Genomic DNA, 17,590 nt, shown 5'->3' with positions numbered 1-17,590 from the left:
AAAGTTCTTTTGACATTAGACAATGCCTGTGGCCACTCAGAACTCCATTAGTTCAACACCAAAGGCATGAAAGTGCTCTACTTGCCCCCAAACACATCTCTAATTCCGCCTTTAGATCAGGGGGTCCTAAGGACCTTTCAGGCTCATTACGGTACCCTATGGAAAGCACTGTCAATACTATGGTAGAGAACCCCGATTAGAGAGAAAAGAATAAAAGCCTGGAAGTATTACCCTGTTGACAATACCATCATTGTTACAGAAAAGGCCATGACAGCCATGGAGCCCAAAATAATACATATCTGCTGGAGAAAACCGTGTCCAGATGTTGCATATGGCTTCACAAAATTTACAACAGAGCCAGCCAAGAAAATCACCAAAAAGACTGTGGATATGGCCAAAAAAAAAAAAAAAAAGGCAGTGGGTGAAGGGTTTCAAGATATGGGTCTTGAAGAAATTCAAGTGCTAATACACCATACAAGAGGAATTAACAGAGGACTACTTAATAGAGAAAAGTGCTTCTAAACCACTGTCAGATGATGAAGAAGATGTAGAAGAAGCAGTACCAGAAAACAAACTGACATCACACAATCTGGCAGAAGGGTTCCGATTATTCAAGACTGCTTTTGCCTTCTTTTACAACATGGACCCTTCTATGATACAGGCACTGAACTACAGCAAATGGATGAAGAAGGATTGGTCCCATAAAAAAATTTTAGAGAAATAAAAAAAGTAAAGTTTACTTTTTGTAAAGTTACACTTTACAAAAGGGCATAAAGTCACACTGAGTGTGCCCGCCTCTCCTGCCTTCCCTTCTACCTCCTCCACTTCTGCCTCTACCACCCCGGAGACATCAAGACCAGCTCTTCCTCTTCCTCCTCTTCAGTCTACTCAACATGAAGATGAAGAGGATGAAGACCTTCATGATGATCCACTTCCACTTAATAAATAGTAAATATAAGACTATACTTTCAGGGATCATTTCTATAGTTCATTACTAGAGAAGTTTCTCTGAACTTGTAGAGTACCAACTTCTACGCAAATAAACTAGAAAATCAAGAAGAAATGGATAAATTCCTGGACACATACACTCTCCCAAGACTAAACCAAGAAGTCGAACCCTGAATAGGCCAATAACCAGTTCTGAAATTGAGGCAGCAATTAGTAGCCTACCAATCAAAAAAAGTCCAGGACCACAGCTGAATGCTACCAGAGGTACAAAGAGGAGCTGGTACCATTCCTTCTGAAACTATTCCAAACAACAGAAGAAGAGGAAATGCTCCCTAACTCATTCGATGAGGCCAGCATCACCCTGATACCAAAACCTGGCAGAGACACAACAAAAAAGGAAAATTTCAGGCCAATATCCCTAATGAACATCAATGTGAAAATCTTCAATAAAATACTGGCAAACCGAATCCAGCAGCACATCAAAAAGCTTATCCACCACGATCAAGTCAGCTTCATCCCTGGGATGCAAGGCTGGTTCAGCATATGCAAATCAATAAATATAATCCATCACATAAACAGAACCAACAACAAAACCCACATGATTATCTCAATAGATGCAGAAAAGGCCTTCAACAAAATTCAACAGCCCTTCATGCTAAAAACTCTCAATAAACTAGGCACTGATGGAACGTATCTCAAAATAATAAGAGCTATTTATGACAAACCCACAGCCAACACCATACTAAATGGGCAAAAACTAGAAGCATTCCCTTTGAAAACCAGCACAAGACAACAATGCCTTCTCTCACCCTCCCATTCAACACAGTATTGGAAGTTCTGGCCAGGACAATCAGGCAACAGAAAGAAATAAAGGGTATTCAATCAGGAAAAGAGGAAGTCAAATTGTCTCTGTTTGCAGATGACATGATTGTATATTTAGAAAACCCCATCATATCAGCCCAAAATCTCCTTAAGCTGATAAGCAAGTTTAGCAAAGTCTCAGGATACAGAATCAATGTGCAAAAATCACAGGCGTTCCTATATACCAATAACAGACAAACAGAGAGCCAAATCATGAGTGAACGCCCATTCACAATTGCTACAAAGAGAATAAAATACCTAGGAATACAACTTACAAGGGATGTGAAGGACCTCTTCAAGGAGAACTACAAACCACTGCTCAAAGAAATGAGAGGACACAAAGAAATGGAAAAACATTCCATGCTAATGGATAGGAATAATCAATATCATGAAAATGGTCATACTGCCCAAAGTAATTTATAGATTCAATGCTATCCCCATCAAGCTATCATTGACTTTCTCCACAGAATTGGAAAAAACTACTTTAAATTTCATATGGAACCAAAAAAGAGCCTGCATAGCCAAGACAATCCTAAGCAAAAAGAACAAAGCTGGAGACATCATGCTACCCGACTTCAAACTATACTACAAGGCTACAGTAACCAAAACAGCATGGTACTAGTGTCAAAACAGATAGACCAATGGAACAGAACAGAGACTTCAGAAATAACGCCACCCATCTACAACCATCTGATCTTTGACAAACCTGACAAAAACAAGCAATGGGGAAAAGATTCCCTATTTAATAAATGGTGTTGGGAAAACTGGCTAGCCATATACAGAAAGCTGAAACTGGATCCCTTCCTTACACCTCATACAAAAATTAACTCAAGATGGATTAAAGACTTAAACATAAGACCTAAAACCATAAAAACCCTAGAAGAAAATCTAGGCAATACCATTCAGGACATAGGCATGAGCAAAGACTTCATGACTAAAACACGCCAAAAGCAATAGCAACAAAAGTCAAAATTGACAAAGGGGATCTGATTTAACTAAATAGCTTCTGCACAGCAAAAGAAACCGTCATCAGAGTGAACGGGCAACCTACAGAAAGGGAGACAATTTTTGCAATCTATCCATCTGACAAAGAGCTAATATCCAGAATATACAAAGAACTTAAACAAATTTACAAGAAAAAAAACAACCCTATCAGAAAGTGGACCAAGGATATGAACAGACACTTCTCAAAAGAACACATTCATGCAGCCAACAAACATATGAAAAAAAGCTCATTATCACTGGCCATTAGAGAAATGCAAATCAAAACAACAATGAGATACCATCTCACACCAGTTAGAAAGGCAATCATTAAAAAGTCAGGAAACAACAGATGTTGGAGAGGATGTGGAGAAATAGGAATGCTTTTACACTGTTGGTGGGAATGGAAATTAGTTCAACCATTGTGGAAGACAGTGTGGTGATTCCTCAGGGATCTAGAACTAGAAATACCATTTGACCCAGCAATCCCATTACTGGATATATACTCAAGGATTATAAATCATTCTACTATAAAGACACATGCAAACATATGTTTATTGTAGCACTGTTCACAATAATAAAGACTTGGAACCAACTCAAATGCCCATCAATGATAGACTGGATGAAGAAAATGTGGCACATATACACCATGGAATACTATGCAGCCTTAAAAGAGGATGAGTTCATGTCCTTTGCAGGGACATGGATGAAGCTGGAAACCATCATTCTCAGCAAACTAACACAAGAACAGAAAACCAAACACTGCATGTTCTCACTCATAAGTGGGAGCTGATCAACGAGAACACATGGACATGCAGAGGGGAACATCACACACCAGGGCCTCCCGAGGGGTGGCGGGCTACAGGCAGGATAGCATTAGGAGAAATGCTTAATGTAAATGATGGGTTGATGGGTGCAGCAAACCACCATGGCATGTGTATACCTATGTAACAAACCTGCACCTTCTGCACATGTATCCCAGAACTTAAAGTATAATTTTTAAAAAGTCAATACATTTTTCTCTCCCTTGTGAACATCTTAATAACCTTTTCTCTAAATTACTTTATTATAAGAATATAGTCTATCATATATATATAATATGCGTTATTTTGTATTAAAATGTGTATTAATTGGCTTTGTTATTAGTAAGGCTTCTGGTCAATGGTAAACTAACAGTAGTTAAGTTCTGGAGGAGTAAAAAGTTATATGCAGATTTTCAACTTAGCAGGGTGTCAGTGTTCTTAACTGCCGAGTTGCTCAAGAGTCAACTGTACATACACCCAACCATACACACGGGTGGGGATCAAGCCAAAATTCTGGGAATCAACATTGGTCTCCTCTGTCACTAGCACCCCCTTCCTCATTTTATCCATCAATTAATCCTATCAACACTGTCCTTAAAACATATTCTGAATCTCATCATTTCTTAGCATTTCCACGGTAGCCTCTCTAGTACAAGGCAGTATCTTCTCTTGCCTCCTCAATATGCCTATTCTTCCACAACAATAATAACAATAACAATGGACTAGAAGAAACCACACCAAAAAAATCAGTAGTGATTTTATTTGGATGGTAGTTTTACCAGTGACTTTTAACTCACCTCTCTCATACTAGTTCATATTTTCCACATTTTATATACTTGGACTGTTTTGACAAGCAGGAAAAAGAACTCACCATAAAATACTAGAATATGTAGCAACACTTCATTTTAAAGCTGATTAAACATTTTCTTTTTTATTTTTTTGAGACAGTCTCGCTCTGTTGCCCAGGCTGGAGTGCAATGGTGAGATCTCAACTCACTGCATTCTCTGCCTCCCAGGTTCAAGCGATTCTCCTGCCTCAGCCTCCCCAGTAGCTAGGATTACAGGTGTGTGCCACCATGCCTGGCTAATTTTTGTATTTTTAGTAGAAACAGGGTTTCACCATTTTGGCCAAGCTGGTCTCTAACTCCTGACCTCAAGTGATCCGTCTGCCTCGGCCTCCCAAAGTGCTGGGATTATAGGTGTGAGCCACTGTGTCTGGCCAATTAAACATTTTAAGTTGATTTTTCCTTAGCTCTTGCCCAATTTTCAAACCAGATATTAACTTTTCCAAAAAAGGTTAAAGAATTTCGTCGCCAGGTGCGATGCCTCATGCCTATAATCCCAGCACTCTGGGAGGCCCGGGCAGGCAGATCACCTAACGTCGGGAGTTCAAGACCAGTATGACCAACATGGAGAAACCCCATCTCTACTAAAAATACAAAAAATTAGCCAGACGTGGTGGTGCATGCCTGTAATCCCAGCTACTCGGGAGGCTGAGGCAAGTGAATCACCTGACTCCGGGAGGCGGAGGTTGTGGTGAGCTGAGATTGTTCCATTGCACTCCAGCCTGGGCAACAAGCAAAACTCCGCCTCAAAAAAAAAAAAAAAAAAAGTCTTGATCAGACTAAATACTGAAGACTGCAACATTTTTTCCAACTCTTCTAAATGACTCTGGCAGAAACATTAATCACACGTATTTATCTGTTCCACTCTATGCATCTGAAAAACTAAAAAATCAAACACTTCCCTGATACAAATAAAGCTAATAGAATTGCTATAAAAAAGTCTCTAGATGTTTGCTGAATAATAGCTTAGATAATATTAACATTGTTTTTTAGAATGTAGCTACATTACTTCCATATTTGGAGTAGTTCTGTTTATTGTACAGGGAAAAAAATTTAAAATCTCAATGGGTAGTTTTAGGCACTTCATTCATTAAATTCATGTCTACTGTTTATCAGACATTTACTTAGCAGGCATTAGTGTTACTCACTAATATTCCAGTTCTTCTTCTTTGAGGAACATAGTAAGGTTGCTCTTCCTCGTCTCTGTGAGGTTAGGTGTGGCTACGTCCCTTGCTTTGATCAATGAAATATGAGAGAAAGTAATGTGCCAGTTCCAAGCTGAAGCATCATGAGTCAGAGCATGGTTCACCATTTCCCACTCCCCTGCTAAGACAACTAGCCTCCATCCAGGCTTGTGGAGGCTTTGCTAGTCCACACTCCTGAATGAGGACAACATGGAACGAGATCCTTGTCAACCCAAGATTGTCTGCGGCCACTGAGATTTGGGGCTTCTTTGTTACTATGAGGATGCTAATCTTCATTAAGTGCCTAGTGTAAATCAGGTTCTGAGCTAGGCATTGGAAGACATATGGTAAGAGATATCATTTCCTGCCTTTACATAGCTTAGAGTCCAAAGGGAAAAACATACTTACGAACAAATAATTGCTATGCATTCCTTAATGGAGAGAATTGGTTGACAGGAAAAGGAACATGCAGTGGGGCGAATACAGTGAGAGCGGTAGTTTGAGGAGGTTACAGTATAAAGAAATGGCAAAGAAGCCCATTAAAGGAAAGGGAATCTGACAGGTATTATTCAATAGTAGCATAAAGCCACTTGCACACCTAAAATTCTGGGAGTTAAAGGATGTAAACAAACTTCCAAGCCCCTATTAGGTCAGACCACTGGTACATCAAACAAACATTCTATCTCTGATAGAATTAAAACAAAATCCATATAGGAAAAATCATTAGTTTCTATAACACCGTTTTTTAAAATCCAGGACTGTAAGTCTCCTGGGATGAACTATATTTAATAATTGTGTATTTCTCGGTCATGGTTATCTAAATCTTTTTCCATCCCCACCACCATGTAAGATATGCCCTCCTGGGTCCAAGCAGCATGCCTCCCCTAAAAGTGATTTAACTTGGACAGTAATCCTGCCAGTGTTTAGGTGTGGCTACAAAAAAATCTCTGAGAGGTTAGAATAGGCAAGAATTAATGCCAGTTAGTAAGAAAGACTTTGCTTTGAAAGAAAAACATACAAAATGGGAAACAGAACTAAGTTAAGGGTATTCCCATAATATGCAGACATAGCAACCCAGAAAGCAAGCCAGGGCAGATGTCACTAAGCAGAATAAAAGGCTAAGCACTTACACCAAAACTGCATTTTAAATATTTACTCCAACGTAAAGAATTGAAGGGTTTAATACCTCTTGTCAAAATGAATACTCAAAGGTCTGGCTTTTGACTCAGCAGTATAAGATACTGATGTTACTTTTTAGATGATAAAATACATTAATACACTCGAATCTGTTTGTAGTTGGAAATGCTACTTAACCACCTGACTAAAATATTACGAAACTCTGTCCCCTCTCTATTTGGGCTAAAGAAACTATAGAGTATTAAACTACAATACAGATTCCCTACTACCCCAGAAAGTGCCACCACTTCTCCCCCTCTCCAACATACACTTTTTCTAAAAACCAATAACTATGATTACCAAAGCAGACTGGTTGGCCAAACAAATATAACAGCAGAATTTTCCAAAGTAGTGTTGGCTGAGAGATCAGCTTTACAAACTCTAGGGAAGCAACAAGCAGGATATTTGCAAATAATAAACCACATCTTAGAAACAGCCATGCACCATTTCTTCTTGGCTATGCATATCTGTAGAGGAAAGTTACAGATGACTGGGAGAGCAGGATATTCCAGAGAAAATTTAAAGGGATATTCGTGTTTGTTACCCCATTTTTTTTTTTTTTTTAGTTCAAGCGTATTGGTCCTGTTTAGGATGTGTAAAAGGTTGTGCATTTAGAGATTTACCATCAGATACAAATATGGAATCCACTCATTTTCCTGAGGCTTAGTTTACCTGCCACAGCTGAATGCATACGTATATTTGTTTCAAATTGATTTCTCTTAACCTTCAAATCAATTCAACTCAAAAGGTACAGAATAATTCCGATGGGTGACTTTTCTGACCCTGTGAGGGACAACAATGGTTACTGATAGCTCTTGCCTTCCCTACTTCCAAAGTGCCCTTTTCATTTTAGGTGTGAGCAGGCCTAACCCCATTAGAAACTCCTAGGAAATGCGGACCAGTCATCAATCATGTACTCTGAATGAGGATTAGGGTGTGGGCAAGGAGAGAAGACGCAGGAGGATGAAGAACACAGTGAAAGAGTTTAGTTTTAATTCCCTAGGCAATGAGAGTGGGAGGAATGTGATTGCACACATCAGAGACTGCAGCTGAGTTAGAGGAAGAAAGCAGAGTTAGAGTTAGGATGGTGGGAGGTGAAGGAGAGCACACAAGAGGCATTGCCAAGGTGACAACAGTAGGGAGGGAAGTGGGGAAGGGAGGTCTGTGTTAACACGTGTAAGAGAGGAGGCAAAGAAGATGCCAAAGTTTACAGCCTGTCTTCTTGATCTATGCTGATGTGTTTGTTTTGGGTTTCCTGTACATTTTACGTAAACAAAAGAGAAGTCTCAGTGAAACTATACAATCCCTGCATTATGTTACTGTGGAAGGAAAACAGTCCCAAAGGCCTTAATGGCTACATGCTTTATTAAATGCGTATCCACAGAATGGGCTAGGAGAAGTGAATGCATCTGGTGCCCATCTGAGAGAAAAGGCAACACCGGGAAGTCTAAACAGGAAAGAAATTAATGTATGTCAAAATGTTTGCGTTTACTTTCCAATCCATTAATTAAATTCTCCCCCCCAGTGCTCTTGTTATTTTATCACCTGAAACCTACTACATCACCTCCTCAGAAAATGCCAAGAAGTCATGAAGAGATCGCTGGAAGATACCCACAGAAAGTCACAATACTTTTTCCCTGGAAAATAAAATTACCTGAAAAATCAAATCAGGATCATTTTTAAAAGTTCTTTGGGAGATTCTTTTCTCTTTGGTACAATTCTGGTATCTGTTTTGAAATAAAATTCTCCAGCTTCATTTATATCAGATAGCACCAGAATGAAACTGATCCCTCAAACTATAAACCACCAACAGTGAATTTATGATACTGTAGGGATCAGAGTTCCAAGATAATGAAAACACACCGAAGGAACAAAGGTTTTTTTGAGTTTTTTTGTTTGTTTGTTTTTTGTTGTTTGTTTGTTTGTTTGACAGGGTCTGTCACTCAGGGTGGAGTGCAGTGGCACAATCTTGCCTCACTGCAACCTCCACCTCCCAGGCTCAAGCCATTCTCCCACTTCAGCGCCCCAGTAGCTGGGACTACAAGCATAAGCCACCACACCTGGCTAATTTTTTTTTTTACTTTTTGTAGAAATGGGTTTTTGCCATGTTGCTCTGGTTGGTCTTTAAACTCCTGGGCTCAAGTAATCCACCTGCCTTGGCCTCCCAAAAGTGCTAGGATTACAGGCATGAGCCACCATGCCAGACCAAGAACAAAGTTTTAAAAGCAAAGAAACAAATTTAAATGTCTGTTGTGTTGTATTGTGCTGTGTTGTGTTAGAGAAGAGGGACTTCAAGTCTGGCCTATATAAATGCAATTATCTAGGTAATTTACACCAAGTGAGTATGGAGAATCCCCAAATTATACAACATATTACTTGTCATTTCACATTGTCATATAAAGACACTGCTTAGGATCATCCACTCAATAGAGTACGAATTAATGGAAGAGGGACCGACTGCAAGAGCAAGTGATAGAAAACTGTAAATCATTTCATATTGTTGAGAAAATGCAGAGGGATTTAGATTACAGAAGCAAATTCAGGAAAACTCATTTCAAAAAAAAAAATTAGGGTGTGGGTCAAAATTTCCACTTTATAACAAAGTTTGAGTCTACACCCATGCCCTGCAAGAGCCATGGAACAGAGACCCTGACTCGGAGTCCATATTTTGTGGCAGACAGTGGTTGATGTCTGGTGTTCAAAGCTCTCCCCACACACTGGTGGTCCACAGGCTGGTCTCTTTCAGCACTGATGTTTACAATAAGATGATGTTATGAATAAAGCATGCACTGATGACATGTAATTGAATTCAGACATCAGCTTAGAGCAGTACTTCAGAAGTAGTGCCATTCTTTACATGAATTCTGTGGGGGTATTTCTGTGGCCACCAATGGCAGCAGATGGGGCCTGAGGGGAAGCTTTTAGAGGATTGAAGGGAAAAACAAATCTAGTTCAACCTGAAACTCCAAGCTTTACAATGGACAACAATGGACACAAAAACTTGTCTCTTTTTCCACTAATCCCAACATGAAAACACAAGGAAGAGGGAGCTAATTATTAGAAGCTCCAGAAACAACCACTTCCTAGCAATATTCTCATTTCAAAAGTCAAAAAGCAGCCTACTTTCCTCATCCTCTGTTCTCCAAACACCATCCTCAGTTAAACCTTTAGTCCCCTCAACTCCCCCTCTGCAAATAGACCTAGCTACTTCACAAATATTTCCTTTCATTCTTATATCCTCCTCAACCTCCTCTATCTCTGCAAACAAGCCTCACCTGTCCAAATATCCCCAAACCTATCTGCAAACACCCTCCTCTACGCAAAGAGCCCCAGATCCTCTCTCCTTCCAATGCCATTCCCGACAGTTTCTGCAGCCATCCGTAACCCTGGATCTTCCCACTGTCTCAATATGTCTCCTTAGAACTTCCTCTTCTCCCACTCACTCATCCTGGCTTTCTAACCTCTGTTCCTTTAAAACTCTTCCTCCACACACAAGATTTTATATTCCACAGCAGAGAGAGAAGAAAGCCTGTTTGTTAGTACGCATAGTCCTCTTATTGTTCTGTTTTGCAAATAAACATAGCAGCAAATGGATTCCAACTCCTCTTCCTTTGCACCATGTTCTTTGTCACTCAAAGACCTGCCTGTTTGAACAAAATAATTATTACCCACTAGATACATGTAGGTAGGTGGATAATCTCCAAGGAGGATGTTTACAATTATCAAAAAGATCCAAAAAAGCAGTTCCACGGGAAGAAATGTATTTTAATGGTAAAATAAGGAGGCTTGTTTATTCTTTCAGAATGAGCCTATTACAACAGGCAGCTGTAAATCCTAATGTGTGTAGACACGCACAAGTACACATACACTCACAGAGACAGACACACATGCTGTCCACATGCCTACAGTGGCCTAAAACACACAAAAGCTTTTTGTGACTGCCAACGGGGACTCTTCAGAATTCAGACAACAAGACACAGCCTCAGAATTCACCAGGTGCTGGGAGTGATGTGTGGCAGGGCTGGAGAGAAAGGTGAGGGTCACTGGGGTCCAGAATGTGTCTGTGACGTCTCAGGACACCGATGACACGGTTGCTTTCTTGCTTTTCTTTTCCTTTCTTTTTCCTTTTTCTTTTCTTTTCTTTTTCTTTTTTTTTTTTTTTTTTGAATTTTTACTTTATCATATTCTAAAGATATCTAAAAGAAGAAGTAAGGAAGACCATTAGGGAAAGAACAAAAGACTCAAATGATGCTACAGGAGGGAAAAGGGGCCCAGAAGGAAGTGGAGAGCGATAGGGGAAAATGAGAACATTAAGTGCAGATGGAAGGAGTAGAGCACAATATAAAAGAAGTTCCAGCTTCTTCCTGTTACAATAAAAGAGTGTAACCCCAGGCTACCATTCCCCTTCTGTTATCCCTAGCTGTATTGAAGACTGAGCTCTGTCAAAAAAGAAGAAAAAAAAATTCCAGATGGTATTCGAAGGTTCCTATAAGTAATCACAATCAACAGCAATAACCATATTTCAAATGAGGATCTTCATCTCCTGTGAGCAGGCTACTTTTAAATCAGTCTACATAGTTTTACATTAGGAATTCTTAGAAATCTTATAGGTCTCTTAGTAAGGAGGGTAAGCCATCAATCATAGGGATTTTTAAAAAAGTTTTGTGCTAGTCCCTTGAGTAAGACTAGTCTGTAGGAACTTTAAAGTATTCTTTAGACTCTGCAAGTAATTTAGCTGCATGTTCCCTTTGATAACTCTCTTCAGCCAGTGAGGAGGACAGGTTGGAGGAGGACAGAAAGCAGAAGCAACCTCAATAAACTTTTGAGTCATTAGTTTCCTCACACTTGCAAAATTCCTCTCTTTTAAATAAATCATCAAGATGTGCTTGTTATCAGTTAGACTCACATTTGTGTTAAAGCAGCTTTAGCAATATTTAAAGAAGAGACACTGTCAATAAGTATTGAAGGACATACATATATATATAAATTCAGCTCAACATAAATTCAAAGTATGCTGCCTCTGATTACAGAAAATACAAGGAAGAGAATAACATGGTTTAAAAAAAAAACAAAAACAAAAAAAACAGAGATGCAATTACCTAATTCTAAAATATGGGAAAGTCCCCAGTGGTGGGAGGGGGGTGGGGGGAAGACTCATGAATAATCAAATGGCAAGGGAAAAAGAAAAAAAAAAAACAAGAGGAAGAGAGAAGTATTCTCAATTAAAGACACTGAGGGGACATACCAATTAAATGCAATGTGTGGACATGGTTTTCGATCCTGTTTGGAACAAACCATCTGTTTTTTAAAATGTATGAAGCCAGGCAAGGTGGCTCAGGCTCATAATCCCAGCACTTCAGGAGACTGAGGCATGAGGATTGCTTGAGCCCTGGAGTTTGAGACCAGTCTGACCAACACAGCAAGACCTCATCTCTACAAAAATTTAAAAAATTAGCCAGGCATGATGGTGCATGCCTGTAGTTCCAGCTACTCAGGTGGCAGAGGCAAAGGTAGAGGCAGGTGGATCACTTGAGCCCAGGAGGTCAAGGCTGCAGCGAGCCATGATCATGCCACTGCACCACTCCAGCCTGGGTGACGCAGCAAGATCCAGTAATTTTTTTTTTTAAGTATATGCCAGGAGCAGTAGTTCAGGCCTGGAATTCCAGCACTCTAGGAGGCCGAGGCAGGCAGATCACTTGAGCCCAGGACTTCGAGACCAGCTTGGGCAACATGGCGAGACCCCATCTCTACAAAATATACAAAAATTAGCCAGGCATGGTGGCACAAGCCTGCAGTCCCAGCTACTGGGAAGGCTGAGGTGAGAGGATCTCTTGAATCCAAGAGACCAAGGCTACAGTAAGCCAAGATCGTGCCACTATACTCCAGCCTAGGTGACAGAGCAAGATCCTGTCTCAAAAAAATTAAAATTAAAATTAAAAAAAAAAAAAAGACATATGAAACAATCAGAGAATTTGAGACTGGAAAATAGATGATAATGCTGTGATTTTTTTTTTTTTTGAGATGGAGCCTCGCTCTGTTGCCCAGGCTGGAGTGCAGTGGCACGATCTTGGCTCACTGCAACCTCCGCCCCTCCAGGTTTAAGCAGTTCTCTGCCTCGGCCTCCAGAGTAGCTGGGATTACAGGCGTGTGCCACCATGCCCAGCTAATTTTTTTGTATTTTTAGTAGAGACGGGGTTTCACTAGTTTGGCCAGGCTGGTCTTGAACTCCTGACCTTGTGATCCACCTGCCTCGGCCTCCCAAGTGCTGGGATTACAGGCGTGAGCCACCGTGCCCAGCCGCTGTAATTTTTAAGTGTGATGATGATATATCTTAAAAATACTCTTAGAGTTACGTTGTAAATTATGAATGAAATACAATGATGTTTGGAATCTGCTTTACAGCAATGCATGTTTTGGGGTAAAACGAGGTTTACAAATGAAACAAGATTAGCATATATAAATAATTGTTGAAGCTGGGTGATAGGTACATGGATCTTTATTATTTTATTATTATTTTAGTGTATATTTAAATTTTTGTGTAGTTTAATATTTTTCATAATAAAATATCTTTTTAAAAAGCTATAAGCATTCTGTAAGTCAACATCAAATAAAATGTATATACTGACTTAAAAATTATAGTAGCTGACTTTACAAAGAAGGTTGGGGTCATATCACTGGCTCCTAGCTGATTTTTTTTTTTAAGTATAAAATACTAACTCTTTATCATACTGAATTAAGTTCCTAAAAACTGATACATGTATTTTTAAGTACCTGGGAGAAGTTTGAAAGCAAATACATTTTCAAGAAAACAAGTAAGCAGGCCATCACATTTAAGATATTCGCAAGATAACGTTAGGTGGGGTAGCTAAGTTTCAGCACTTTGTGCCCAAATAATGATTTCGTCATAAAGTTGACACGTAAAAGCATTCACAAAAACTGTCAAACCCTCCATATCAAGAATTTCAGCTTCAATTAAAAGGTTAAAATAGACACACACACACACACACACACACACACAAACACACACACCCCTTAGAAATGTATGTTAAGGAAGAGACTAACATACTTTGAATATTTTACAGTTCTGTTACTGCTTCTCTGAAACTGGAGGAGATCTTTAGGTCAAGTTCTTCATGGAATCCTAACCAAGGATTCTGACCAAGTCCCCCGTAAAGCTGGAAGGGTCTTCCTTTATTATGTGATCACCCAGTGAAGAGGAGAATCATGGGATAACTCAGAGGTCCTGAATTCTGTGTGTACTGTACTTCAGAGACTCTTCTTGAACCACAGGAGTACTACAGGAAAAAGCACCCTCTGATCTTTTGATCTCAAAGCTAATTTCAAGCAAGAGAATTATCAACCTGGGGATCATATGTGGATAAAGATGCTCTCTCGACCCTGAAACCACCTCCGTGGACTTGAACTGGAAGCTGACGAGTGTATGGGAGGGAAACTCTCCGATCTTGCCGCCATCCTGCCCCATCCCACACTACTCATCAAAAGACACTCCCTTAAGGTAATATTCAATTTTTCCAAAGTAACATTCCCCAGACCTATATACTTGCTGGAATTACCATTCCCTAACCCAAGACTTATGAACTGGGAATAGTCATAGTATAAACAGGCTCACAAGAGGTGGAACAAACACAGGTCAACCACGTCTTCCATGTTTGTAATGCATTTCGCTTTAAATCAAAAACTGAGCGGGTGCAGCGGGGCTTGGTGGCTCATGCCTATAATTCCAGCACCCTGTGATGCTGAGGTGGGCGGATCACCAGAGGTCAGGAGTTTGAGACCAGCCTGGCCAAGATGGCAAAACCCCATCACTACTAAAAGTACAAAAATTAGCTGGGTGTGGTGATGCATGCCTGTAATACCAGCTACTCGGGAGGTTAAGGCAGGAGAATCACTTGAACCTGGGAGGCCGAGGTTGCAGTGAGCTGGATCGTGCCACTGTACTCCAACCTGGGTGACAGAGCAAGACTCTGTTTCAAAAAAAAAAAAAAAAAAAAATTGAGTGGGTGGGGTAAGTTTCTAAAATATTGTAAAGTAAAAATAATAATTATGATACTATCCTATCTTCATCACTTAGCAGTTGAGTATGCTGAATGAGTATTATAAGACACTTACTTTTTCCCTTACATGCTATCTGCCTTTTGACCACTTATTGCTTGAAAGAAGGGAAAGTACTTAAACAAGTCGAGATAAATAAACAATTGACTAAGTTTGATTTAATTTTAATCAATGCTGCCTTTTATAACTCCAGCCAAAAGATCTAATAAAGGAAATGGTTACATTAGGATGTTATTTTTATTTCAGTGGCCAATCTAGCAGAAAGAACACTGGATAGGCCGCCAGGGAAGTGAGTCGGAAGATCCATCCTAGTTCTGGTTCTGCTAACAGAACTAAGATCTGGAGCACATCAATTCGCCTGTCTTCATTTTGCTTTAGCAGGAGTTTCTCCATATTCAAAATAGTGAGGGTGAATTACATGTTCTTTCTGCTCCAACTTTCTGGACTCCCACAGATACTGATTAAACAACACAGGAGTGCTCATTACATAATGCAGGAAATGGAAATGACCACAGAACAGAAATAGTTTTAGTGATAAGGTGGCAGCTACCTAATTGGGAAAAGATTTCACTGGCACTGTTGCCCATGACATTCCAAAGGCATGGTAAATTGTTTCAGCATAACATAGTGGGGAAAAGGCCTGGTCAGAGTTATGTTAATGTAATATAATATGGGTATTTCATTCAGCATGATGCATAAGAAAGGTTTTGTCTGCATTCCCATGGCTTGCAGTTTCCTTAATAAATCTTAAACTGTTTTTGAAAAGCTACTTCTGCAATGACGTAAGCAGTGAGGCAGCCAGATATCACTTCTCAATCCCCTCTGAATATCTCTTGGCTGTGCAGCACTATTCACACTGGGTCTGCACTGGTCAAAAGAATGTAGGAGCTGGGTTTCCTTTGCTTTTATCTTTCCTTGTTTTAGCAGTAGGGTGGTCAAGAAAGAAATCTCGGAAAACTCTTATAATCTTTAACTTTTTTGCTATTTCATAGGCTAGTTCCATGAACACACTGCCATCTAGGGCAGTCACATGCAATGTGCAAACAAAACATTCTAAGATGATCAACACCAATTCCCACTGAATTAGCAGTAAGTCTCAGAAAAAGCTGACCTGGCTTAAGGCCATCGATAAATAGTGGCATATACAATATTTTCTTTCCTTTTAATTTGTAAAGTAAGGAAAGGCACTTCATTTAATAAAATCAGCCCAACACACTAAACAAGTATCTTCTGTAAAAGTCCTCTCAAAAACTTTTTGACTAACTAACCTTGTTACTCTATATCTTATTAATCTTTGTATAGCAATTATCTACAATCTCTAGGTTTCCCACACATCAGTAAAATGATTTTTACACTTGGGTTTCTCTTATTGACCACTAGTTGCTATAGACAACCATCTTGCCTTTAAAGCAGATACAGCACGAAGCTTCTTTTCTGCAATGTCTAAGAAACATCCTTAAACGTCATGAAAACAACACATAGCAGATGTTGCTTTTGAATCCAGGTACAAAACAGAACATTTGAGATTTTCTGTCCCTCCCTGCCTTATTGGTTAAGAGTAGAGTACGTGAATGGATAGGGCTGGCGTGGACAGAAGGGAAAATAACAGAGTCCTCCTGAGTATGGAAGAAAAAAAGACACCTGGCACATACGGAAATGAGCAAGCGTTGGGGAAATTGTGGGGAAAATTCAAATTCATAAGCTGATGAGGGGATATCTAATATAAATTCAATTGCATAGAACTAGGATTAAGAATCAGAAGACAATTCAAGCTTAGCTATTCTTTCAGCGTGTAGAACAAATAACTGTGGGGGTAAAAGGAACCTTAGAAATCCTCTTATCTGAATCTTTTCCCTCCAACCAACTAACTGGGTTAGATAGCAGCAGAATCTGCAAGCCTCCTGTTCTATTGCACTTTCTCTTGCACCCACAGTCTCTACCATTCCATGTGTTTACCTAAGGGGAAAGAAAATGATAGTAAAGAAAGTTATTGTTAATTACTTGGGAGAGGTTAAAAAGCACGGTATTTGTGAATGGCTCTGTTTATAGAAAGGAGTTATCTCAATGAGTTTTTGATTATCAGAAAAGGTGTACACCATAGCCTGATTAATTACAAACATGTGTACTCTCCTGTTTACATTGCTGTGGTTAACCATTAGGCTCATGATAATGGATTCTAGTTCTGGGTGCCAGGTGGTCCTGCTGCCGTAGTTATTTTATCTAATACTCAAATCTGACAGGTTCTGGCCATGTGGGAAAGTTTTTAGTGTGCCTTTGGTGGAAGACATAAAACCTCTGAAAGTGTTAAGATAGTTTCTTATCATTTTGACAGCTAGCCAACGGGTGCACCGCAAAGCCAAGTACATAGTAATATATTTAGAAATGACTCAAGAGTGATGGCCCTTTTAAGGGATCTGCCCCCCTGCAGGTACTAGGCAAAAGAGGTGTAGCAGTCTTTTCATCACCACCTTTTATCTGGCCATTCTTGTTACTGCTTTTCAGATGATGGGAGAGGAGACAGGAATAATTTTTTAAAAAATAACTGTTGGTTAAAAATATTGATTGGGATTTGATTAAAGTAACTTGTCTTTTGAAAATAAATAAAACCAAAATTGGTAGCTCAGGTTTTCAAATCCCTTCAAGTAAACATTTAGCCAGGCAGAACTTATCTCTATGTTCATCCAGGAATTTGAACCTTCCGGGAGTTAATTTGCTTACA

The 17,590-nt window shown here is 39.6% G+C and overlaps 1 protein-coding gene and 1 pseudogene across 2 annotated transcripts in view; one reads left to right on the top strand and one right to left on the bottom strand.

Annotated features, from left to right (window-relative positions):
* Positions 1-17,590, bottom strand: part of PHLDB2 (pleckstrin homology like domain family B member 2) — a 122,197-nt gene that overhangs the window by 94,178 nt on the left and 10,429 nt on the right. The gene's annotated exons all lie outside the window — the stretch shown is intronic.
* Positions 957-1,061, top strand: LOC115892309 (annotated as a pseudogene).

This window comes from Rhinopithecus roxellana, chromosome 1 (genome assembly GCF_007565055.1).
Source record: "Rhinopithecus roxellana isolate Shanxi Qingling chromosome 1, ASM756505v1, whole genome shotgun sequence".
Classification (NCBI taxonomy): Eukaryota; Metazoa; Chordata; class Mammalia; order Primates; family Cercopithecidae; genus Rhinopithecus; species Rhinopithecus roxellana.
The sequence above is the reverse complement of the archived record's forward strand: the minus strand, read 5'-3'. Positions and strand labels throughout refer to the sequence as shown.